A 24,883-nucleotide genomic window follows, 5' to 3' on the forward strand; every position below is an offset into this window, starting at 1 on the left:
TTTCAAGTATCAATCTTTAAAGTATCAAACACTCACCTCCTGTAGACTTGAAGGGTTGCTGTAAAAAGTTGTGGAGGGTAGCAGCCGTCGTCAGCGGTCACAATATTTCATTGGTGATCCAGTTTCGCAGTGCGAACAAAGAATGAAAATATTAATAATAAACTACTGAAACCATTCCTGACTTATAAAGAGGAGCATAATCGGCTTCTCCGCTGTCCATCTATTTGCCAGTTTTTTACCAACACTAATAGTATATATTGTCACCAGTACAAAACTACTTTTTTCCACTGTGAAATCTGTTCTTGTCACTGTCGGAGTCATTGTAACTGACCACAGAGACGTGGTGATTTTAAAGGCAATGATTCAAGTTGACCACAGTCAGTTTCCCCCAATGAAGACATTAAAACTTTTCTCAGAAACCTTTCAAGACTGTGTGGGTGATCGGTGAGGTCATGGAAGGTGTTTATCTATTTGGTCATTAAACTACTGTGTGGATGGAAGCTTTGTGGTTTTGGAGAAAGTCTTTGTACTAAAGGGAACATCTTAGCCTTGGTCATTATGATCATGCAGAGCACTCACATAATCAAATCTCATGAGGTGGTTCCCATACTAAGAACTCACCAGTATATCAGTGTGCAGCACATCTTTCCTTATACCAAATGTAAATCCAATTGGACAAGTGGGGAAATAGATGTATTGCTCATTAATCCAGGTTTTTCCACTATGTTGTGCCTTTTTTTTGCACTGACCTTCGGTATAAGTGGTCACTGAATGCAGCTCACATTAGTAAATCTCACACTGTGTTTATGTTTACATTTTGTCACAAAGATGTTGATTTTTGTCAGGCAGTGAGCTTCAAAATGCGACCACCTGTCCTCTTTATTGCTGTCACATGATTTTACTCCATGATCTATTCTAAAGATGCTGTTGGCTTCAGTGAAACATCAACAAAGAGATGTATATGTGATATATACATAGACAGAACATAAATTGAGATGCTACATTTCATGAACATTAAGTTTACATGGATATGAGTTTCACTGCAGCACTGTTTTTGGAGACTGGCTTGATGAGGAGCTGCATGAGGAGGAGTTTTGAACAAACAAAAATTTCATGAACTAAAACTAAAATCTTTTTTACGGACATACAAAAATTCATATTTGTGATGTTTAGTTTCTCTTTATCTTTCATGTCCCAAGGACGTGATGCCCGCTCAGTGTTGTCATGCCGTTGTTCGTACAGAAGTGAATTGAGAGTACAAACAAATTAAAGGCAGTGCTTCAGCAGGAAGACATAAATAGCAAACAAGTCTGAGAGAATCCAAGGTTATGAATAAACCTGTGCACAACCAAAGGCACACCCAAAATCCTACAAGCACAGTTAAAGTCTGACTTCAAACACTACATGTGGATATTAGTTTAAGAACATGCAGTTCCTGTTGTGCAGATGCCAGCCCCTATATTAATATTTCTTGATTGTACACTACAGTTTCAGAAAGGTTTATAACTGTTTATTGTATTGAAAATGTTTTTTTTTCTGATTTTAAGAAAAAACAGTGGGTTTTAGGTGAGTTGTATTGTAATGAGTGATGAGTATATTGCTGAGTCTGAATAACAAAATAAATATGAATGAATAAATCAATGAGTAAGTAATTTGGCCTGTTTTCTAAAGTTTGTATTTTGGTATTCAATTTTTATGTAACAAATTACTAAAGATACAAGGATGTATAATATTCACTTCCAATATTTGTCTTATATATTGATCTTAATATTTTAAACCATTATTAAATTATGCATTGAAAACCACAAATATATAATGTTATAAATGTTGGATTGCACTGCAAATTCAACATTTGTAGTAATTGTACAAAGAAATTGAAGTATATTGATGTTGACAGAAGTTAACCAGGGTTATGTGCATACTTTTATGGAGCATAGTTAGCTCAGAGTACAGCTTTTGGGCTGGTGGAAAGAGCAACTGGGGTGATATTAATATTGAATTTAGTATAATTTTTAATGAGTAGGAGTAAATTGAACAAATATATGCATCTGAAAATTGTAAAAACTTATGAATGACCACAACCATCTTACATTTAGAGTCAATTTGAGGATAACAGATATGACAAACCTACATTTTTATTATATTTTGCAATATTACAATATTTATATTATGTAGATTAGGTGAAATAATAATATTTCAAATTTAGGGAAATATATTATTATTACAGCTAGTGTGTGTCTGTGTGTGTGTGTGCTGTAGCCCTAGGAAATATATTACTGTAAAAAGAGTAAGTATTTATTCTCACATTATGTCTCTCGTGATAAATTCTCTAACGGCACTTAGCTTTGAGAGGTTTCGATTTCAAACTCATCCGTCATAAACAGCCAGATCAAATAAAACCTGTCCCAGAGAGTGTCATAATATCTGAACATCTACTCTTCACCTGCAGTAAAATCTGGAGTTTTGTAATTAGATCACTGGACTTTCTCTCATGCCCAGAACAATTTCTATAAACTGAATTTATAACGTGGAGTAGCTTAAAGGTTTTAGTGGCTATCACATAAAGAGAGAGGGAGAGGGGAACAAATGTGTGAAAGAGGGGAAAAAAAAACAGAAAGACGGAGATACTTGTCAAATGGAAAGCATAACTTATGAAAAAGTAAATCTGGTTTTGGTTTACGCGCTGGACTGCTGCTGGTCTGTCCATATGTCAGTATAACATTTATAGATTTTACATACACACTTTTGCTCACAAATCAACAGCCTGTCTTTTTCCTGTCTTTTTCTCTCCCTCTGTCTGCATTTCCCTCTTCTCTGTCTTTCCTCCCGTTTGTGCATTGTGTCCCTCGACTCTTAGAGCAACCACACACACACACACACACACACACACGAAGAGATTCTGTGTCTGGAAGATGAGATTTTAAAAAGTTGTTTTAAAACTTTGAGGCGTTTAGTAAAAGTGCAGATATAAATCTGTCTTGGTACCACCATGACACATGGCATTAACCAGAGAGACTCACAGAGAGAGAGAGAGAGCTCTTTGGAAATATGTAAAGCTTTGTCCTTTGTGTTCTTAAAGCTTATTAATTTGAAGAGAGAGGAGAAATAAGAGGGATACTGTTGACAGATACTATTGAAAGTTAATAGATTTCGTGAGACCTCATTTTTTTCTTTTCTCCTCATATTTATTCGTGATCTAATGTACCGCACTGGTAGAAATACAATCCTTTGTCCAGATTAGACTGTAACACTGATTGTACTTAATGGTGATGTCACTGACATGCATGAGTACTGTCAGCTGGTAACCCAGTTACTCAAGTAACATGTAAACAAATCATCACTGTGTTAGAATAACCGCAGTTTAACAACTTCTCTTACAATCAGTGTATTTATGCAGAACTTGGGGCAAGTTCTCATGGTACTACCACCTGCACAAAACTGCATAGTCACTACATTTAAATACACAATTACATTAAGAATGATCCTTTTAAATGTGGATTCTTATGTCACCTGCCTTTGGACACACACAGGTAACATAAGTCTGTGAGCATAATCTAGTTAAGATCATTGTATGATTATTGGAAACACAGTTAAGATGTCTGTCAATTTGAATTAGGTTACTTCTTCCACTTTAGTTTTTTTTGCTGTATGTGCAAACTTGAACTCCCTGTATCCAAGTTTTCTTCCATTTTCTTTTGAAATAAGGTTTTATGCTTTGGTGTTTTCCTTGCACAGTCAAAGGTTGGTGGAGTGGAGTGCCGCTAACAAGATTACATAGGGAAGATTTGTTAGTTTGTTTTGTCCTGTTGTTGCTATTTGATTTGTGAGATCTGTTTTTTTAATTTGTGCTGTATCTGTTTATTTTTATTCTATAAAATGAGACTTGTGATGAAGAAACATACTGTATATATAAATAACCTTGATGTCAACAGAAACCATGCTGCTGATCAGCACTGACTTGTGCCGCTACCACTGGGATCATCATTATTTTCCACTGTGTTAGGAGTAACCTCGCGCTCAGTCAGAGGGGAGCAGGCGGCCCCATCTTTCTCATACTCTTTTTTTAAATTTTGGCAAGCTGTTCTCTCTCAGAGCAGGACACCACAGCTGGACTGGAATATTCTGTTTACAGGTTTATTCATGGTGACAGGGAGGCTAAATGGTGGGGTATTAAAGGTGCACAAAACGGCTTATGCCAAATGAAGAGAGTTTTTCCAAAACTCATGGAGTCCAATTTTGGCTCAAATCAAACCAAGCACACAGAAGTCATGGTTACAGTGAACATTAAACACATAAACTATCCAATTTTTATTTCATTTCACTTCTTGGCAGCTGCACGAGTCTGCTGAACTTTCCAGAACTCTCTCACTCCTCACCCCCGGTGTAGCAAAACCTACAGTCCCATGGTGAACAGATGACGGATGTGCAAGATACTGTAATTAAAGCTGACAGCGACTAATGAACAAGCCTTGTTACAGGACTATAGTTACTGATAATAAACCCAAACTATCATCCTTTTACACATACATTACACCCATTAATGGAGACATAATTAGTCTAAATATGTTGCATAGTAAAACTGCATTAATAATGCTAAAATACAATCATTTTTTTCAATAAGGCTTGAAAAGGAGTTAGGCTGATAACAAGTCAAGATATATCCAGATCTATCCCTTTAAGTAAATACATGTAAGTAAAAGTAGCAAGTGAAAATACACAAGTATAAATCCAGCCTATAACATTTTACTGAAATAAAGTATGAAGAAAATATGCTTAAAGTATCAAAAGTGCTAATTAATCAGGGTGTCCACTTTCAGAGTGCTACATCTCATTAGATTATTATTACAGATATATTATCATAGAAGTCTCATTTTAATGTTATAGTTAAAGCCAAATTGAGCTGCTTTATGTACTACTGGGTAATTTAATCTGCAACAGTGCATCATATTTCATGGGTTGATCATATCTACAGCAAGTACACAGTTTGTAACTACTAGCTGAGGCTGTAAAATAACTGGCGGAGTAATAAAAACCCCAAAAAAACATTACATTACACTCCAAACTTACTTTAAAAAAGTGCATTCAACTCTCAGGACCAAGACCTAGGTTTCATCAAAAACTAGAAGTGCACACATCTCAAACAAACAACTAAATGTCTGTTCATAGTGCTTCAGTTTTGCTTAAGTAAGTATATGTATGAGATGTCAAGTACAATATTTGTAGTATAAAGTAGCAGGAAATAGAAATACTCAAGTAATGAACAGTAGTTGAGTAAATGTGCTTAGTTTTGTACTTTCCACCACTGAATATAGTCAGAGTCTGTAATGCTAGCCAGTGGTTTGACACCTGCAGTGTGTGTGTCACGATTAGTGGTCATGATATGCCTAATGCATAAATCAACACCATCATTATCACACTTCCACAGCAGCCATCATAGCTTGTTCCTCATCTTAGTGTCCTCTCTGTTCAATCTAACTTTGTGTTTATGGTTTACACAAGCGCACAAATACACGCATTAGAATTTACTCAGCGTTTGATGACAGTCATGACAACAACACAGCTGCACGTCTGTGTGTGTGTGTGTGTGTGTGTGTGTGTGTGTGTGTCTCCTGCGCTCAGTCTCTGGTCGAGTCAGACAATAGGACAGTTATACTGGTGAAACCGCCGGCTCAGCCCCGGCCCGCTCCTCACATTTTCCATCTCACCATGTTCTCTCTCGCTTTGCCTCTTTTTTCCCCTCGTCTTCTCTTTCTGCTCAGGGGAGATGAGAAGTAAAGGAGCATTCGTTTATACAGGACTGAGCAGGACTTTTTTTCATTCCTTCTTTCTTTTTTAGGCCTTCATCTCTCGTAAATCTTCATCTTTCTGTTGTCAATTCTGGATTTTTTTACTCACTTTTTTACTATTAATCCATTCTTTCTTTTTTTCTTTCTTTCTCTCTGTAGTATTACACATGACTGAAGAGTTACTTTCTTACACTGTTACAAATAACATGCTGTTTTAATTTTTCTGAAATTTACTTGGTAATATGTTCTTAAAAAAACAAATATCAACATTCAAAATCCGCATCCTGGGTTTATAAAACTCAATGAACTTACTGTAATTGGCCCTAGAAATTATTTTTATGGTGCAGTGTTCCAGATGTGTTTATTGTTACGGGTAAATATTGGATGTGCCTAAGTTAAAGTCTATTGTGTAAGTAATCATTCATGGCTCGTTTGATTGTATTTTATCTGCCCCGTAGCCTCATTTATAAAAGCGTTTCACAAACAAGTTTAATGAAACCAATATGCTTACAGTACGTCAAAGTAATTCTCTTTCTAACTCTGAAGTCGATGTGGAAAAGGTCCCAAAGTGCATGCACTCACCCAGTTCATCATTTGCAATTGAAAGAAGCTGAACGTATATGAAGGGGGGAACCCAACCCGCCTCCATTCCACTGGTAGCTTTGTTACGGAGAGGAAGTAAAAGATCATGCTGACTGAAAAAAGGCTCGCTGCCAAATCTATTAGGTTACGTGACAGTGAAATTACTGTGAAGAGTAATCATTCTACATAATGTTTTTGTGTGTATTTATAAATTAAAGAAAGAAAAAAAAAAGAAGAAAATAGGAGAAAAATACATTTCTTTCATATTAATTTAAAGAAACGCATTCATATTGTCATAGCTTCTGTTCTTGTGTTATGTAGCTACAGTTAGCGCTTGTTCTTCGGTAAGCAAGTATACACCAAAGCCAACTTCGGTTTTGTGCTGTGATGATGAAAAAGCAATTTACTTTATGAAAACATAGAAGAAAAATGTTCTACAATTATTTATTCATTTCATAATTTTAACTGTTTACACTTATTAAAGATGATTAGGTCTAGCCTAAGTGACAACAAAATCAGACCAATATGCCATTAATTATGATTGGTCATAGTATATAAAGTAGCACGAAGCGGTGCCCAACCGAATCCACAATGGCTTATTTGCTACCGCTCGATGCGTTGGCCAAGCAAGCCTTGAGAGGACAGCTTGTATTTAAAGATTGAGTTTGCTGAAAGTGAGGAGTGGCTCGTAAGCTGTTTTCGATTACTGAGGCAGATTCTTCAAAACCTGTGTGCTCTTCTGGAGCCTCAACTAAGATCAGAGACAAAATGATCTAATCCCACTCCACCTCATCTGCAAGTACTCAATGCTATCAGTTTCCTGGCTACTGGGACCTTCCAGAGAGAGATCAGTAATAGGTCTGGCGTATCCTAGTCCACTGTTAGTGGTGTGCTCCAAGGTATCATCCATTTAACACCACAGTACATTCAGTTTCCATACACTGCTGCTCAGCAGACCCAGATAAAAAGGGATTTTTGTGCCATTGCTGGACTGCCCAAGGCACCATCTCCAAATCTGTTCCCATTCCTCAACAGAAAACAATTCCATTTAATCAACGTCAAAATAATATGCGATGCACAGAATCACATCTAGAATGTGGTCTGCCGGCCGGGGGGAGCGTACGACTCTTTCGCTGCACAACAGTTCGTTGGGTATGCGGTTGGATCGAGGTGCTGCTGGAGATGGGTGGCTTACCAGTAAGTGTTATAATATGATAGAATTTTCATAAGTCTGCATTATTACCTTTCAACATGAATCCAACTTTCAATTAAGGTGATCGCTACTACTGTGGCTTATGACACCACTTACCAACCCTCAAACCCAGCAGGAGGTGGCCTATAACTAGAAAATTGACACGTGCTCACTCAATGGTGGAGGTGGAGCAGACTATTGGTATACTGAAAGGCCAATGCCTAGACACAGCAGGTGGTAAGCTTTTATACACACTTTAAAAAGTGTGCAAAATAACCACCGCCTGCTATGTTCTGCACAATACTGCAATGAAACATGGTGTGCCCCCACCCCAACCCCCAACCACCTGAAGACGCGGAGGTTAATGGTTGAGTGGGACCTGACTACAGACGTGGCGTTGAAATGCGTCAGCGACTCGTTTCACTTTTTTAACCTGTAAGCAGATCACTTTTGTTGTGAAATATTTGATAAATGGTTTTTAAAGTTTCATTTATTTCTTTAAGAGTGTCATTAATTTGTGAAAAAGTGGAAGACATATGGTGAAGAGTCTCTAATATCTGCTCTTGAATTTTAGTATCACCGACTCTGAGATGATGTCTGTTGAGGTGGATCGTCTTGGTGGTCCATCTCTGAGAGATGGATGGCACACTGGAGCCAGATGCATCTGAAAAATAAAATAAAGACATACATATGTTTTTAGTTTAATTTATTCATAAACCAATGATTTAAAATGGGCATGTAGGTTAAAACAAAAATGGGCATATGGTAGGTTATAGATTAGGTAAAATTCAAGTGATTTTTAGATGTGTTTAATGTAGAATCAAGCAATCACCTTAATTAAATTCCCTTTGAAGATTAAAAATTTGGATTGATACTTACTATTTTCTTCAGATCTTGCTAGTGATCCTGGGGCATGCTGTCTGGTGCTGACAGGATATTTCCTGGCTGTGGTAGGTCACTGTCCAATGGAATATCAGACTGCACCCCAACAGAGAAACCTCTCCAATGATGGCTCATCCATGTATGTTGTTTTGACAGTTTCCTGGCCCCCTCCTGTGGCTGTAATAGTATGCTTGGCAGCAGACAGCTGTTTTTTGGTGTCCATTTTCAGATCAAACCATCTTTTAAAGAAATTTCACTAAGAGTTCTTTCTTCTGCACATACAGCACTAATCGCACTGGTGATCTCTTGCAATGCTTTGCACTTTTCTGGACCAGTGACCCCCCTGCTCACACTTTAACTTAATTAACTTCATTAAAGTTATAATCTCAAAGATTTCATTTAAATAAATATCTGTTAAGTCACTATCTATCTCTGAATGAGGTAACACAATGGTGATTGAGCCTGTGGCCCACTGATGAAAGCCTTTGCATTTGCAGTATTACGATTATTACAAACAATATGTCAGTGGCAACTTTCCTGCCATGCATGCAAGTCAGTGTAGCTGATGCAACAGACTCGCTCTTCATTTGCTTGTGTGCAAAGCTGCTTATCTTATGAAAGCTTTTTGTTATTGGCTTTTTACACGTGAAGCTTTTATTGCACGTACAGTAACTGTCTCTCCTTTGCTGCGCTGCGTGTGCCCCGCCCCTCTGCTATTCCGAGCAGAGGAATAGAGACAAAGTAGCGCGGCTATAAATGACAGCAAAATGCAGTAAAGACTCACACACTGAGCTGAAATGAAATGAGTGCACATAAATTAGGTAAATAACATAAATAAACAGTCCTTGCTGCATTTTGCTGTCATTTATGGTCGTGCCATATCCTCTCCTCTCCACTCCACTTGTGTTTCAACAAGGGTTCCTTGTGTGTGTGTTACTTTAAGTAAAGCTCTCTCTGCAGAAGAAACTTTTTTTTCTGGCATTTTGGTGGCATTTTTCCTTTTTTTTTTCTTTCTTTTCTTCTTTTGTCTGAGTTTAATGTTACCTGTCAAAGTGCAGTGGCTTGATGGTTTGTGGTTTGCACACGACACTTAATTCTGCTGCCCTTATATAGGCTTATTGGGGTGTTTCCTTATGCTAATTGCAAATTGCCTGGCACGGACATCTAATTTAAGATCAAATGCAATCCATCAACATACTCAGGTGGGTAAGAACATACTTGGCTGTCAGCGCAAAGCTCATTAAGTATTTTTTCTATGAAATGGCAAGACATAAAATTACAGTTTTACAAAGAATAGAGAAAACACTTTAAGTTTTTGAAATATTTAGGTCTCATTGGTCGTTGATATTGTTAAATAACAGTACTTGAAAAGGAGCTCTGTGAATCTGCACTCAATTGCTCTTTCTCAACAATGACCATGAACTGAAATTGAATTGTGAGAACTGAATGTAGAAGTATACAGACAGTTGAATTTTCAATGAGGATCAAATACAGTTTCAGAGCAAATTAATTCAGTTTCATAATATTACATTCAGTTTCAAGTTTACTGAAATTCAGTACCAAACTAATAAATTCAGTTTCAAATTATGCTATTCAGATTGAGTTTTTCAATGCGGTTATTCAAGTTAAACAATACAAATTTAAATTTTGTAATTCATATTCAGTTTTTTAATTCAATTATTCAAGTTGAGCAATTCAAATTCAAATAGAAATGATTCAAATTCTATTTCTAGTGACACATATTTCTGCTCATAGCGCATGTTTCATGAACCCCACATAGGAGAAAAATAAGACAACATTCATGCATGAGGCCCAATATGTCTTCTTTCCTTCACCTGTGTCCTCTTCATGACTGAAATGGATTTCAGTAGGAGCAGGAGCTTTAATCTCTGTCCATCACCGGGTCAGTGTAGCTCTCTGAAAGGAGCAGCAGGTCTTAATATGCTGTCCACATAGTGAATGATGCCAAACAACCTTTTGGTTACTATTGCTGGAATAAATAAATAAATATGTGATTCCAGGAAGCAAAAAACCCCCCAAAACAAAACAAAAAAAAAACTAAATTGTGAGGGGATTAATAAATCTAAACGCCTTCAAAAATCATAACTTTCATACATACGGAGCATCAGGGTAAGACCCAGAGTAAGTGTACTGTAAACATAGTTGATGAAGGGAACAATGGCATAATTGAGAACTGCACAAATGCACACACACACATGCAAGATCATATACACACAGACTTCTCACTTCATGAAATGCCAACCTTTCTACACACACACACACTCACACACACACGCAGACTTATCTAAACACAGTCTAATGCAGTACTGTGCACTATGGAAAATGTATATGCGGAACAAATTTGATTCATAAATGGGCAGGTTTCAATTTGAATCCTCGCCCAATCTCTTATGGCTGGCTGCTAAAATAGAGCTCAGCCTGTGGAACTGGAGAGAGAAAGAGAGAGAGAGGGGGAGAGAGACGGAGGGAGAGAGATGGAGAGGTGGAGGTGGGAGACGAGAGAATCACCATTCAAGGTGATTTGAACGATAGTTTCTGTGCGGAGCTACAAGGCTGGTTGAGTGAATATGAGCAGCCAGCTAGTGAAGCCAATTTTATACTTGGCTAAGTTTTCTCTTATACTATGTACCTGAGTACACACACACACACACACACACACACCGACACACACCCACACACATACACACACACACACACACACACACACACAATCTACATATGTACAAACAGACACCTGCAGGTACACATGTGTGCACATATCCTCAATTTGACGGATTTTCATAATCTTTTTTATCCTTGTGATGACCACCTGGGCAAGAATACACACATGCACACAAGAATAGCTCTTATTTTATTTCTCTAATGGCAGGTGTCCTCACCTAATGATGAAAACAGTGAAAAAAGACAAATATAGAAATACACTGCATGCCCAAAAGCAGAACAAGGATGTACATTCCAAAACCGCGGGCATTACGGTAATATCCTGCTATAACTCCACTCTTCTGGGAAGGCTTTCCTCAAGATTTTAAGGACCTGGCTGCAGGGATTTGCTCCCATTCAGCCACAAGAGCAACAGTGAGGTTGGACGATAAAGTCTGGCTCACAGTCAGTGTTCCAGTTCATCCCATGCTGGATGGGGTTGAGGTCAGGCGTCTGTGCAGGCCAGTCAAGGTCTTCCACACTAAACTGGGAAAACTATTTCTTTATGTACCTCGCTCTGTGCACAGAGGCATTGTCATGTATGAGTACAGCAAGAAAAATGTGTCAATGTTAATTTGGGCACCTGTCTGTTGTTTTAAGACAGACTTGGAAAAACTGTGTACCCGTCTTTTAATTGGAACTAAGAGGTCTAAACATAACCCCAGACCAAAATATATGACTCTATTCTCTATAGTAGGAAAAGGAGAGCTAGAGAGAGACATGAGAAAGAAAGAGAAACATAAAAATAAAGTGAGGAGGGGGTGTAAGTGTGGCGAAGACAGAAAAAGAGAGAAAACAAGAGAGAAGATGATGAAAAAGCAAACAGGTTCTTCATATTATCACCATCTAACCATCCAACTAACCATCAACGGCTACAACACATTATGAAAAGATTAAATATCCGAGACACTACACGTGGAGAGGACAATTAGCCGCCTGCACGCTGTTATACAGTTTGATTAATGTCATGTGCAGTACACGACTTTCTTGTAAACTTTAAATGACACCTAACGATGTCATTGCAGATCAAAACAAAAATGGAAAAAATTACAAGTCCAGTACACAGATAAACTGTATTTGCCAAAGTACATGTGTGCCCTACACTCTTTCCTTCTTTCACTCAGGGCGTGGTTCCACAGACAGGAAACAGTTCCCTCTGCTTTTAGCTGGGGCCCTGCACAGGGTGTATATATGTGTGTGTGTGTGTGTGTGTGTGTGTGTGTGTGCGTGTCGGGGTGTAGTGTGCCCACTCAAACACGTCAATAAGTGAAGAAATACTTTTCCCCTCTCTTTCGTCAGAGCAAGCCATTGGTCCGTCTCTTGTTTCCAAGCTTGAGTCATATCTGACTGATTCCAAAAATTCTGTGATTTTTGTTCATCCAAAACATTTTACATTTCCTAAGTAGTAAGTGAATTTCACTGTAAAGTAGACCACAATGTTTAATAGACATAGACTTCCAAAATAATGTTCTAAGAGCAGAAATATTTTTTTTCACAAATCTTCTTTACCCGATGCCAATTTGAAACATGGTATCGCAGAGATGAAATGATGAATGACGAAATATTCTGCACTATCTTATTCTATTCTATTATGTTCTGTTCTATTCTACTCTGTTTGTGTGTGTTTGTGTCCAGACGGACGTCAAAGTGGTCAGTTCATCTTGGCTAAGTTGCCAAGGGCTGGACCAGTGTGGTTTTGTTTGAGCTCATTGCCAAAGTACTGCGCATGTGTGTGTCTGTGTGTGTGTGTGTGTGTGTGTGTGTGTGTGTGTGTGTGTGTGTGCAGAGTTGGGCTGTCCTCAGGCTAAAATGAGCACCGACCACAACAGACAAACAGATCGACTGATAGACAGACAAAAAGAAGGAAAGAAATTGAGAGAGAGAGCGACCACAGAAGAGAGAGAGGGCCTCCCTGTGAAATAGTTTCCAAATACAACAACTCCTTCACACACACACACACACAGTTTTTCAACACGGAGGTCACGGATCTCGACTACTCCTTTACTGGACACTGGATTAAATCTACACTGGCCCTCCATATGTTGTCCACACTGATGTTTGTAGGATGGTAGTGAGAGTAGGATGTCTTGCTCAGTCAGTAAGCTGTATGTCATCAACTGTATGTTGTTCTTCATTTGCAATGTATGAAGAAGAAACCCTATACCGAGGTAGTAGGATGCCTTGCTCAAGGGTACTTTTAATGTGGCTGAGTTTCACGTGTTCAGTTTCACTGCTCAGGAAGGATTCAAACCAACTGCCTTCAAATCACAGCTGAAACAGAAAAGTGCAGATGAGAATACAGAAAAATAAAATGTATATTTATTGCTGTGTGCATGAAGAAATAAAGGCCAGTAATTGCAACTACATAAATAAATAAAATAAAAAAAGTGGCAGAATTACCATTGAGGAGTCTAATTTAATACAACAAATACTGATAAATTTAAAGCCTTGTCATTATGAATTACATTAAACATGTTTCATTGTGTAAACAGACATTTCGCACAATGAAACACGCCGGCATGTTCATCACGTTGCTATAGATACGAGTACCGTTGTGAAAGCCCCGCAATTCACCAGGCAATTACTGTAGTCATTCAGCGCATAAATAAATACTGCTTCCTATGGTGCATTGTTTGTTAATACATACAGGACAAACATATTTTTGTCTTTTTTTTTTTTTTTTTTAGCTCTGGGTGTTTTTATTTCATTCTGCTTGGATCCATTCTTGCATCAGTTACCAGACTGTGGATCAGTATGTTGTGGCAAGAGATTGTGTTTTACATTGTTGTGACTTCAGAGTATTAATAATATAAGTAACACTACAAGTATCTGACATGGCTTGCCTATTTTAGATATATTTGAGTATCATAAGAGGTTAGTAAATTTACTTTAGCCCATACCATGCACTACGGACCAGCCAAAAGAAATTGAGGTTAACCTGTAATTGGGACCATATGCTTTCTCTTGTTAAGGTAAATAAATGCCATGTCAATTATTGTCACCTATACAAATTATGACTGAGATGATTGGTTTTTCATGTCTCAGTACCAGCTAGTTACTATCATAGCTTGTGGGTTCAGAGCTGCCCGGCCACAGGAACAAATCTAAAGAGGCCTCTGCACTGGTAAAGACATTATCGCTTAGAATAACCCTGTCCTGGATGTGTGTGTGTGTGTGTGTGTTTATGTATGCGTAATTGTTTTGACCAGCAGTTAAAGATCTGAACATGCAATCGGCTTCTCTGTGGTAAAGTCTCTTCTTTCTTTTTTACTTTTTTTGTTGTTTCCCTGCATGCGCCATCAACCCGGCCTCCACCCCTTCCTCCCTCCTTCTGTCTCATTCTTTTCTGCTTCTTGTCTTCATAAAACTGTTTTTAAACTTTGTATATCTTCTTTGCTTGTTTGATGAGGTTTTGCCCTCCCCTCTCCTCGGTCGCCGTGCCCCTCTGTTGTCTGTTTTTCTCTCTTTCCTCTCAGACTTTTTCTCTGTCTGTGTTTCTCGACAATGAACCTCAGTGACCCCGTAGACTGGCCCTCTTTTATGGGGATACCACTCAACTTAAGGAATGGGACAGTTTCTCTGTCCTGCAGGAAAGTTGTTTTTACCATTGTGTCGCCACGGTTTCACTGTTGTTCCAACGTCATGAGACTGTGTTAGCTTATAATGTCGGCTTTCAGTCCTTCTCATCACCCTACAAACTTTCTAGACGAGAAAGACAGGAGTAATGGTTTCATAAGGTAGCCCATGTGATATTCACATTGAATATTACATGTGTAGGCCAAACAACTCAGTGTGTCTGGCTGCTAATGTCAGTTTGAAGTGCTTCACACTGGATTTACCCCCCACGTCTGTTTTGTTCACACAGGATAAACTAAGTCTATGTTTCACTTGGATTTACAAAGCAAATCCCAGATGTCCGGATACGATTGAAGCACAGCTTGATGAGCCTTCTTAATGTGCGCCCAAAATGCTCAACAAATCAAAGTTCTCGTTCATTCCCACTGCAGCTTTCAACCCCAAAGAGAAGGAAAATGAGCAAAAAAAACAAACAAAGAAAATTCACTGAGATGCTTATATACCTGGGGCCAAAAAGATCCAATGACTATTTTTTGGCAGAAGGAGGTAGACTTTTGCAGGTGAATTCTTACTTAATAGATGATGGTAAATGTAGATTCACATGGGATAAAAAGCACAGCCAACTTCTGCAGCCTTGATAACTCACAGGAGGACTGCAGGCAATACCTGACAATACGACTGCACTGATAAATGACAGTTGGACGTGATTTTCACGATTGCGACAGTCCCAGAAAACCATTTTATGGCTTTGTCTGAAATACACAAATCATATGGGCACTGAGCTTGTAGATGTGTTAATTTCCCTGCATAACAACGTAATCTGTTTGATGAAATTCAGTGTGAAACGGCGTGAAAATACGGACTGTCCTGTTGAGTTTGTTGTCACAAATGCACCTGCGCTGAAAAGAATGACAATATACACCTTGAGCCAGGTGATGTGATGGTGTCTAATGAGTTTGAATGCAGGAGTATTTGTACATTACACAAATATAGAACAAACCATCACCACATTTGCAAAAGGGAGGAGGTCGGGTCATGGAGTACGTGAGATGGAGAGAGAAAAGAGGAGAAAAACAATCAGCTTGCTTTGTATGGCTGCATCCAATCAGATGTTGTAACCAGGTTACAGGAATGACATGCTGACAGTCAGGTGGTAATCCAATGGTCCAATAGTCATCCACTGCAGAGGGCTTATGGATGGTCAAGTACGCCTGTGAACCGCTTGGCAACTGGCATCTGAGACGAAAGGAATTCCACGTCCAGTGATGAGAAGGAGATGAAGTCATCAAGTGGCTAAACGAAGACGGAGATCAGGATCAAATCACATTACATGCTCCCAGATGTGGATGAGGATCAGAAGGAAGGGAAACTTGATTGGAGGTGACAGGGGTCGTCATATAGAAGGAGAAGCATAAAAAAGGAAAAGTGGAAAGATGAATAAAAGAGAGAAAAATGGAGATGACAGCGGTGAAGGAATAGAAAGAAGAAAAACGGAAGTTGGAGAGAGATACGGAGAGACGCAGAGGGTGAAGAATAAAGTTACAAAGACAGGTCGTTTTTCTCTTCTTCTAATAGGAAATTAAATAACAAAGACAATTTTTATACACAGGAGGAGATGGAGGAACACCAAAATACTGAACACACACAGGCAGGACACACAACAGCTGTGAAACGACCCAGAGGGAAAACACAACTCTGACTGACGTACGCACCAATCAATTTAAACTTTTGCACCATTGTGTCTACGCCGGCTTGTGTGCATCCATGCGTGAGAGTGTGTTTAGTGGGCAGCAGAAAAGGCCAGGAAACAGGAAATGGGATGGAAATTAATGAAAATGTTTTTAAAATTAGAATTCATGGTTTCACCAGGAGAGATTTGGATTTTCTCCTGGTTAAGTGGGAGAAGAGAGGATCCTTTTCTCTCTCTCTCTCTCTGTCTGTCTGTCTCTGCCTTTACCACAAGAAAAGGGGTAGGCATAACAATGAGAGTGTTGTTGCCTCTTGCAGAGCATCCCAGAAGAGATTCAAATTCAAACTTTTCTGCCGTAATTTACATCTAATATGCAATGACAGAGGAGAGAGTAAATGAGAAAGAGAGCCGAGGGGAGAAAACACAGTAACAGTACAATGTTACTACTTTACATACATCTACTGTGCATCTGCCACTCACATACAGCATAAATAGTGTGTGTGTGTGTGTAGTATAGAGTCTGCTGTACATTTTAGGTTGCAAAGCAGTACAACAAAGCAGCTGTATACATCAAACCATATTAAATTTGGTTTGTTTACAGACTGCTGTGGTTCTTATTCCCTGATATTTTCTTTTAAGGGAATTTTTCCTTATTTGAATTAAGGGTTTAAGGATGGAGGATGTATTGCTGTACAGACTGTGAAGCCCCCTGAGGCAAATTTGTGATTTGTGATATTGGCCTCTCTTGCTTTGACTTGGTTCCAGGTGTGTTTTATAGCGTCCACACATATGAAAGAGCCTGCAAGTCAAAGTGGAAGCAAAACACAATTCCCAAACGCAAACACAATTCCTTCAGCCATATATACTTCAAAATGGACTGGGCATCAATAGTAAACGCATAAGTGATTCTGTTGATATTAGAGAGACTCTTGACGGACAAATAGGACCCGCGAGGGGAGATCACATGACCGAATAGGGGTAGCTGAGTGTGACCCGATACGTTATTTTATAGACCACACTGACTATAGGTTTGCAGATGTAGTTTTTAATCTAAAATGTTACAATGGACACGTTTTAGTAGGAATTTATTGTAAAAAGATGACGTTTGTTGTGTTTTTTCCATATTGGCATTGAGCTGTGTAAGCTTTACTGCGTTTTTATCTTTGCTGTAGAGAGTTTTACGCATTTTTCAAGTGCCAGTCGTGTTTCGTTCTTCTTCACTGTTTATCTGATGTTATAGTACAACCGGCAAGTCTATTGAAAACTAGCCTATTAAACGCCTTCGACTGTCTCCGTTGGTCACGTGATCCTCTCCTTGCAGGTCGAAGTTGTCCGTCAAGAGCCTCCCATTTATACTATGCTAGGTGCATATCAGATGACGGACAGTATATGTGGACCCTTGTGGCCAAGCAGATGCAAGTATAACTAATTGTGCTTTGCTTTATGGACTTCAGCTAGCAGTTGGAGCATAGCGTAGCACTTCCTTTTGATGATAAACCTGCTATTTTGCCCTTCTGATCAATGCAATTTGGTGCAAATTGAAAACCAGTAGATGACAAGCTGCTATACCAAGTTCTGTACAATTTATTGCCACCAGTGGAAGCCAAATGTGTTAGCAGACACAGCAAACACAGTGACATAAAAGTTAACTTGTTTGGAGTTCTCCAATGATACAATTAACATGTATTAGTTATACAGGAATGTCTGGCACAATGCCATGTTTTCCCTTTTTACTGGCAAAGAAAGATATGTTTTGGATCAGAGAGGCATTCTGACTGATTTTTATTCAGACAAGATTATAATTTGATTGACTTGGAAAGTAAGTGAAATAAAAGTCAGAGGGTTTTGCTCTACGGTCTAAGGTGAATTTCTCACACAAGATGGAAAATTGCAACCTGACATTTCTAGGCAAAGTGTCTGTCAGTCTCAATCCTTTCACCTCCTTGTTTTCACTTAGCTTGAATTCATTCTGTCTGTTTTTCTGTCTGAAAGAGATACAAAATAAAGAGAGATTGGCACGAAGAAAAAAGCAGGAGAGGCAGCAAACAAAAATCAAAACCACAACCCAAAAACATTTCGCATAGTGGTTCCAAATAAAAGCAACCCATTAAAAAGACACATACATATTCTGAGTAAAATATAAAGTTTGCTAGATGGTAAAAAAGAAAAAGATTTGAATAAGAATGAAATGAGAGAGCTGCTGTCCGCTGCCTGCTCTCAGTGGATAGTTTCTGCTCTGCGTCACTCACACTTACACATACACACCGCAGATAATGCAGACAATATGGTCATCACCGTGCTTATATGTCATCCCCTCTCTCTCCATCTGTATGTCTCTGCCCCATCATCTCCTCTATTCTCTTCCCCCCTGCCTCCATGTCTTTCATCCCTTTCCCTTTTATCTCCGTCCTCCTATCACACCCTCACTAACTCTCCTCTCTACGCCTCTCGTTTTCCTTTCCTCCTCGTCTTTCTCTTTTTGACCCCCTTGCGCCCTTAATCTCCAATTGTCTCCTACTCCTTCTACTCCTCTTCCCTCCTTCACCCTCTTTCATAGTAAACTACAGTAATATATAGCTTCATTATATCAGCTGACAAATAAAATTTAGAGTTGAGTTCAACATTTTATTGATCCTCTATAAAATAAGACATGGTTTAGCTCTGGTTTATGTTATTTATCTTTTAATGGGTAACAAGGTAGAGATGAGAAGGCGGGCAGTGGTAGAGGTGTCTAAACTGTCAAAAGGTTGTTGAACACATCTCTATGCATGCAGTGTTATACATGCACATACAGAGATGGGTTTTTAAAATTCTTTATTTTCAGAACCTTTTTTTTTTTTAGGTATCTTTCAAGATATTCAACTTTTGGCCATTGTTTTTGTGTAACAATTTTGGAAAAAAGCAGCCGGTTGAACTCCCTCAGTCAATACCTGAAAAGCCACTATATTTGGTGCTAGCAAAATAAATTGAGAAAATATTTTGGAGTAAAGATTTTCTTATCACCAGTCATTTCAAAGCTAACTCATAAAAAGTTTTATTTTCATACATTTTGGGAGGCCAGGTATCAGTTAATGAGTGGCTTTTTCACACTGGAACAGAAAATCATTCAGTCCAATAGAGTACAGAAGTCCTCCAAGGCCTAATGATCTCACTGACTGCCATTACTTTCTCATTCAAGGATACAAGCTTTCTATACAGACCTGCCCGTTTAGAAAGTTTGAAAGCTCCTCTGTTACCTCTGTAGCGGCTGGCATTGATCAGCAACGCTCGCAAGTCCCTGCTCATAAATTACAGTCAGTTTGTGCAAAGAGCCAGTGAAATATTACTGATTGCACCTTTAACATCGGCTACCAGCAAGCATTAGCATGCTTTCAGCATAAATCTCGTTAGCGCACTATGGCATCATTTAGCATTTTTACATCAGCTAACCTGAGACACAGTGTAGCACATCAGAATGAGTTAGGATGAGTAAATAATGACAGAGATGAGGGATAGGTGTGTGTGTGTGTGTATCCTGTTTGCTTATATGGATTTGGTCATTTTAGATACATAGTCGTATGTTAGTGTGTTTGTGTGTGTGCATGTGCATGCTTTTGCATGTGTGTGTAAAAATGTGAGTTTCTGCGTGTGTGTGAATGCACGACTGTGCACATAAACCGCTCAATAAGAGTAATTTATCAGACAGCATCTTGTTGCAGTGTGTTTTTTTAATCTTCCAGAGATTCTGTTATCGTTAGAATTATGATAGCCCACCACAGGACAAATATCTGACTGAACAATTTGTGTGTGTGTGTGTGTGTGTGTTTGTTTGCATGTGTGTGTCACTATAAATCATATCTGATTATGGTGATCAGGCAGGCAGAGAGAAGAGTGATGAGAAGGAGGGAGGGACGAAGACAGAAATGGAGGAGGAGAGAGAGAGACACACACACACACACACACACACACACACATAAAAGACAGACAGCTGGATGGAGGGAGGATGGAGGGAAAACAGAGAGAGTGGTAGATGGATGGCAAAACAGAGGTCATAATTCATACCAACAAACCTCCAACACTCAACTGAAAAATGATGACGCTTCACTAACATTAAGTTACTAATCACTCATCTACATGGGGCGCGTGTGTGCGTTTGCGTGCATTTGCTTTGAAAGACTTCACATACATTAGACCGCTAATAAGTCATTCTGTGTGTGTGTGTGAGTGACCAAATTGTGGGCTAAGGAGAGGAGAGAGAAAGACATTTGTTTCATTGACTTCAGAATGTTTTCAGTTCTGAGCATTCATTTATCATCTTTATGTTAAGCAGTTTCTGTGTGTGAGTATTTGTGCACATCATGGATGCATAAAGAGAACTGGATACAGGAACAGCGCCGGGATTTGAAGAAAATTTAACATGGCGGCCAAACCGTGTCATTACAATGTCAGGTGATGCACACTGGCTCAAAAAGACTTTTTCTCCATAGACTTATGTTTGAAAGAGATGTCTGCAAACCAATAACGACGGCTGCCAAATGACTTGTTTCACTATCAGAATTTGATCCATTCGGTCCGATTTCACATTTCGAAAGCCTAGAAAAACTGCACAATTGAATCGTTTTATCTGCATTCAAGTTAGCCGGAGGGCTAAACCGGGAAGTTAGTAGTCTCAGCCAGCGGAAGTCTCCAGTGAGCATGCTCCATGTGCGCATGCGGCCTATTGAGCGTGCACAGTATGTTTTCATACGCGTAATTTCTTTACAGCGGGAAGTGGCTTTTTTGGCTTCATGCGCCACTGAGCAACTTTCACAGAGCCCTGCCTCCAACGCTGTATCCAACTCTCTTTATACATCCATGGTGCATATATGTGTTTTTTGCTGCTTTCAAATAAAAATAGATTATTATCAACACACACAATGTACAGTGTTGTAAGTAAACTGTATATGCAGCGCAATGCAGAATATATGCAGGATATTTGTATGTAACAGCAAGTCTTTGATGGACCAGTAAAAAGAAATGTATTTATTTTTGTTTTGTTTTTACATGGTAAATGTCATGAATTTTGATTTGGCAGATTTTAAAAGGGTCCAGGAGAATGTCACAAAATGTTCACTTGTGTATTTTCTCAAATCGCCCCTGCAGAAGATTTCCATCATTCATTTAAGGTTTTTTTATACTACATGTAACAAAAGACATGTTCTGAACCAAAATTTGAATAATGCAATGGAAAATGTCATTATCTAGAGTTGACAAGCTTGTATACAAAATTATTCAAAAGAACAACCAGTGTGCATCATCATGTGTGCGGGATAATACCTTCCAACTTGTATCTTCCATATTTATTGTAAATGACACAGAGGCAAAGGAACACCTGAGGTCAAACTCTTTCAGCTGGTTTTCCCCTGCAGCTGTCCATAAAACCTGCAGGCTACCACTCTTTCCTCTTATTATCATTAGTTGAATTAGGCATCCAGATTCACAAGAATATCAAACATATTTGGCACTGCATTATATATATATATAGTATATAGCTAAGCCTTACTGTTGCTGTCCTTATCTGGAGTTCAAAACTGCACCATTAAAGTAGAGCAGCAAACAAACAGTTGTGTCAAAGGTGTTCGATTATACTGTCCTTGTTATACTAGAGAATAATGGACACCTGTCTGACAAGGAGAATTGAGAATTCTCAGTGGCTATTGTATAAAATGGCCTGGAGACTTTATCTTTTGCTGCCCATACCAGAGAGAGGTCAAAGGTCAGGGTCAGCAACAGGACAACACTGCTGAAACTGTCTTTTGTAAAGGACTTCCTGTCTAACCGCTGTTAAAACATGTGTTAAAGTTGTAAAACAGTGTTCATGTCCCAACAGAATCAGTATGTGTGACTATCTTCTCCTGATACTGAGAGTTTTACAAGAAATCAGCTATAAACACACTCTTGCAGTTAGGAATAGAATAGAACAGAATAAAAACATACATGGTTTTACTTATTTCATCAAAAATGAGCCATCCCATTTTTGAATATGCTTTTCATACGATGGTCATTACTCTATTTATAGAATAGTGCAAAATGAAACACTGTGCACGATACTTTAATCATTAACATGGTTAATATGCTAAATATGCGGACACAAGTCTGTGTCATCTTTTTTTTTTTTTTTTTTGTTACGGACAAAATGAAAGAAGTGTCCTTGAGCAAGATACTGAAGGCCTACAGCTCCAGGGGAGCAGTTGTGTAGCTGACCCTGCGGTTTGACCTTCCTGTTGAGGAGGCAAGCGAAAAGATGAATTTGTCCTTTGGGGATCATCAATAGAGAAAATAAAAAAGAAAGCAAGCAAGGCCATCCATGTCCAAAACACAAAACCCAAAGTAGCAGTAAAACATGGTGGGAGGTGTTGCGATTAACACATGTTGAAACTGACATCCTTCAGACTGAGCCTGTGGGTGCAGCATTTTCCCTGTTTCTGATACTCGTGTGTGTGTGTGTGTGTAAGCCTGCAATGACCAAAGCTATCTGCACCGAGGTAGACGAGCACTGACTTCATCACCAGCTTAAACTGAGTGTGTGTATATGTGTGTGTGTGCACTCTATATGTATGCAGTGTGTGTTGTTGATGACAGTTGCTGATCAGTAACCTGCATGTTGATTGCAGACTAATAGTGTGTGAGAGAGAGTGTGCACGTGTGTTGATTGCAAGGTGTGTGTGTGTGTGTGTGTGTGTGTGTGTGTGTGTGTGTGTCTGTATGTGTATGCGGGTGTGTCTGCTGATTGCAGAGTAATGCAGATCAGATGAAGCAAGAAATCGGCTTTTTGGCTCCATCAATCATCTCTCGTCTCTCTCCCCTCATCTCTCTCTTTCCTTCCTCTCTGGCTCATTCATGCTCCGACTTTCACTGTCTCAGTCTTTCTATTTCTTTCTCTTTCAGTCTCTCATCATCGCCCTTTATCTTTCTCGCACACGCTTTACTTCCTCTTTTGAATTCGCCACAGTTACGCCTGACAGTTACAGGTGGCATTTTTAACTTTTTATATTTTCTCTCAAAGCAAGTGTATAGTGACAGATTGGATTCATTACAATGAGAAAAGAAAGGTGAACATTTGACAGATTTTATCCCCTTCTAGTTTTGGAACAATTTTGATACCTGACGTAGTTCTACAACAATGTATAAAGCAAATATTTTGTGAGCAAAAAATTTTCATGTGATCCATAACTTGAAACCCCTTCAAACACGAAGCTTTCCGCATCATGAAGTACTGACAGTTTGGCACTCCTGTGGAGAGTTTTCCTCAGGGGAAACGTACTGTTGTCTGGGAAAGAGTTTGAGAAACATGATGCATTCATCTTTCGACCTGCTCTGAGAAGGTGGGCGGCGAACTGCACGAGGCGCACTTATTCTTGGCACCAAGATAATAATAATAACTTTATTTGTATAGCATCTTTCATACAAAAAAAAATGCAGCTCAAAGTGCTTCACATCAAAACTGAACATAAAAACATGTAAATGTACATAAGATGGAATAAGAGATAAGATAGGATAAGATAAGATAAAAGATGAAATAAAGTGAAAATACGATACATAGAACGCATACTTCAGTGGTGGTAATTCGAGACTTAATACGTGAAAACTCCAAAAGTATTTTGCGATGTGCACACAATCTGTAAATCAGCAACTAGGTCTCTGAAGCCATAAGCATAACAAAACCTCCCTTTTCCCCACGGACACAGACTCACCACTGGTCTTGATTAACTGAAATAAGCCTCTTTTAGCTTACCCCAGATAGCAGCTACTGTATTGGCTTTGCCACACCCTCTACTGCACCTCACCTCCACTGTGGCACATGTGGAGCCACTGGCGCAGTCAAGGAAATGACCTCACTGCACCCCGGGAAATTGCCAGTTTGCCGGTGCAACACTGCATTCCACGCCGTGCACCAACACCAGTATAGAGCCCACAGTGTTCAATTTATTTGATGTAATACTGTATGTCATTTACCAATGTCAAATGCTCAATGTCAAAGGGAAATGTATGAAGAGTATTACTCATTGCTGTAGGCTAGGAATAAAGGTGTATTACACACTAGTCATTTGTAGACCTGGTTTCACTTTGTATTTGATCAGTAGACGCACGCACCTAAAATTCTGATTAAACATCTATTTGAAACTTAACTGTTCTTTTGGCTTTGCTATCACAGTTTTAAAAGATGATACCAGTGTAATTGTACTCTGTTAGACACCATTATAACTTCTGCAAATCAAAGATGGGATGGCCTTTTAGGATAGAGGTGTAAGCAAACATAGGGTTTCATCTGGAGGTCTGTGCAAGTCACTTTCTGGATTGTCTTTTCGGTATTCAGTATGAGTCAAGTAAAGGTTTGTATTCATCCTGAGTTATTTAAATGGAATTAGTCATTTGCTCTGTTCTGAATCAATAGAGAGACAGAGAGAGGGTCAAACAGAATAAGAGAGAGAGAGA

At 38.9% G+C, this 24,883-nt stretch overlaps 1 protein-coding gene and 1 long non-coding RNA gene across 4 annotated transcripts in view; both read right to left on the reverse strand.

The window, feature by feature from the left end:
* The window catches only part of trps1 (trichorhinophalangeal syndrome I), a 139,437-nt gene extending 137,284 nt beyond the window's left edge, over window positions 1-2,153 (reverse strand). For all 3 annotated transcript variants that reach the window (XM_042435247.1, XM_042435248.1, XM_042435249.1), the window contains exon 1: window positions 37-2,153. The gene's annotated coding sequence lies outside the window, so the exon portion shown is untranslated. The remainder of the gene's footprint in view (window positions 1-36) is intronic.
* A 5,879-nt stretch (window positions 2,154-8,032) lies between these two features.
* On the reverse strand, window positions 8,033-9,196 carry LOC121912549. The gene is made up of 2 exons (XR_006100103.1): window positions 8,440-9,196; window positions 8,033-8,224 (listed from the first exon to the last, which is right to left on the reverse strand). It is a non-coding gene; the product is annotated as an uncharacterized LOC121912549 (long non-coding RNA).
* Between the last annotated feature and the right edge of the window lie 15,687 nt (window positions 9,197-24,883).

This window comes from Thunnus maccoyii, chromosome 15 (genome assembly GCF_910596095.1).
Source record: "Thunnus maccoyii chromosome 15, fThuMac1.1, whole genome shotgun sequence".
NCBI classification, from domain to species: Eukaryota; Metazoa; Chordata; class Actinopteri; order Scombriformes; family Scombridae; genus Thunnus; species Thunnus maccoyii.